The 2622-nt window shown below is 41.5% G+C and overlaps 1 non-coding gene across 1 annotated transcript; it reads right to left on the minus strand.

Moving 5' to 3' along the window:
* Nucleotides 1–393: 393 nt before the first annotated feature.
* TRNAS-AGA (transfer RNA serine (anticodon AGA)) lies at nt 394–475 on the minus strand. The gene has a single exon. It is a non-coding gene; the product is annotated as a tRNA-Ser (tRNA).
* Between the last annotated feature and the right edge of the window lie 2147 nt (nt 476–2622).

Below are 2622 nucleotides of genomic sequence, written 5' to 3' on the forward strand. Positions count from 1 at the left end.
CCGCCGCCTTCGCGCGCCTGCGCGCCTGCGCGCGCCCCCACCTGAGGTCTGCCGGTTTAGTGTCCCCGCGCTCTCGCGCTCGCCGAAAAGGACGCGGGCGCAGGCCGGGGCAGTGCGGGGGTTTCTTGGAACCGGAGGCCGTAGGTGTCTATTCCCGTGAGACCTCAGACACTTTGCTTCTCTTCGTTGCAGTTTATGTGGCATGTTTCGTCTCATCTCCCCCTCCTGGATCCAAGCTGTAACTCCAGCCACGTGATTCTTTCGTTCCCTCTCCCCGCTTTGTGTACCCATTGGGTTTCAATTGTAAGTAAATTACTTAATCTGTGGAAATAAGAGCTGGAAAGTGTCAAGACAAGATCAACTACCAGGTTGAAAAAAAGGTCACCAGCTCTCCGTAGTCGGCAGGATTCGAACCTGCGCGGGGAGACCCCAATGGATTTCTAGTCCATCGCCTTAACCACTCGGCCACGACTACTGCCGGTATGAGGTAGATAGTGAAATTCTTTATTTACACTGTGCACAAGTGTGTTCCGTGGTAACACGTTTGGAGATTGGAGAAACCCAACATTACCAAGGTGTTTTGTCTGATAAGCAGCATATTTGAATTTTGTAATTTAATAGTTTTAGTTTTTGAAAGACACTGAGAGTGTTGCTTGTATAATCTTTTTCAGCAGAGAAAACAGAATTCTAGTCAAATCTTCAAAGTTAGCTCAGAACGTAGGAGAGAAAGAAAGGAAAGCGCCGGGCGATTTTCCATCTGCTTGCACAGTGATGGAGCCATTTCCTGGAAGGAACCGGGACCTGGCGGCGGCGGACTAGCTGTCGGGCTTCCTTGAATCGCTCCCATCGCCGCCCTCCACCTTTCTCTTTGACAAGCACCTTCTGGGACTTCCTTTTCATCCACTACGCACTAAAAACTGTACCCACCCAGTTAAGTTCATTCTGCAGGTCAGACTATCGCACCATGCCATAAAAACACTACTTTGAAAAGTGTGAAATGTGAAATAAATCTAAGATAGCGTCATTAATGACATTCCTGTAAATATTCTCCATGGTGTAACCTGTACTTTATTTCTAAAGTGGTATAGCAAAGAGACCGGCAACCCTGGAAACTCTGGAGCTAGTTTGATGCTGATGATTTAGTAGCTTCATTTATTTTGTTGGTAATTTATTCAGATTATCTTTAATGTACTTGAAGAGCAACCTGCAGTGGTGTGCTAGTCTGCTTACTAGAACTCAAATAAATTTTTAAATTTTCATGAATTTTGGATGCCAAATGTTTAGTACAACCATTATTAAAACTTAAATTATATGAATCTACAATTAAATATACTAAAAGCAAAGGTAATACTTAAACTCATCATATACTAGTTGCTTTACTATATCTTTAACTGTTGAGGTTATTTACATCTATTGTTATCTGTATGGAGGAAATACTATATAATGATGTGCTATTGCTAATCTCTTCCTGACTTGCCATTCAGTAATGTCACTCTGGTAGATTGAAATCCACCATGATGGATATATTTATGTCAGAGAAATTGGCAAATGCTACAAATCAGGGCTCTTCCTCCTAAGAGCTGGCTGTTAAACGGTTTACCAGCACATCACTGACATTACTTACCATCAGATCAACCGTAATATTCCCAGCAAGGCAACTTGGAAAAAAACAGAAAACAAAAACCAAATGGTAGGAAACCATACAATATGCTACGATTCTGAGAAGAAAGACTGAAAAAACAAAAAAAGAAAAAAAAAATATGCCGGGATTCTAAATGGCTTAAACAAAGCTGCAGGTAGTGGGAGAATAACTAGAACAGCCCTACAAAAAGGGGGAGTGAGCAGTCAGGAAGCCCTTGCTTGCATTTCTTGATGTTTCCCGGTTAGAGATAAGGTATTTCTAGGAGAGCATTGTCTCCTGTTAGAATGTAGTAATAGACTGTTGTTCTCATTGTTTACACCTTAGCAGAGAGACAGGTTTGTAAGATTTGCTAATGGTTAAAAAAAAAAAAAAAGGCAGAGAGTGGAGCTTTGGAAGACTGTAATATCAGTGGCCTAAGTTTTGACTGATGAAAGGGGAAGGTAGATTCTGAATCTAGGGCATTACTGAGTAGATATCACAGTGGGAAATTTGGTTAGTCAGGGAATCAGAGAAGGATCTGGTTGCCTGTGCCTTTGTGAGGAAGGGAAAGCAGGAAGGAGCCAAAGAGGGCACAGAACTACTAATGAAGGAAGAGAATTTTGAAGAAAGACTTCTTTGGTTCATTCTGTTCTTTCAGGTTTTCCAGGGGTTTGACCTCCTTGTTGGAAGGGGAGTTATTTTTATACTAGCTAGAGCTGGGCCTTTAGGGATCCTACCATAGTAGGATCTTTTGGTTTACATTTTACAACTTACTTTACCCTTCCTTGACTTTGAATTTAATTTATTTAATTTTTTCCCCCTAGATTATAAATATTTTTGTTGCCTATTTTAAATTCTTTTTTTGAAACAAGACCGCATATACCTAAGCAATTGCGTGTATTTACATCCCTCTCTCTGCATCATCTTCTGATTCTGGGTCCATTGATGGTGTTGGAATTTCTATTCAGCAGACCTGAGAATTTGCCTCAATTTAAGGTCCT

This window comes from Dasypus novemcinctus, chromosome 14 (assembly GCF_030445035.2).
Source record: "Dasypus novemcinctus isolate mDasNov1 chromosome 14, mDasNov1.1.hap2, whole genome shotgun sequence".
Taxonomy (NCBI): domain Eukaryota; kingdom Metazoa; phylum Chordata; class Mammalia; order Cingulata; family Dasypodidae; genus Dasypus; species Dasypus novemcinctus.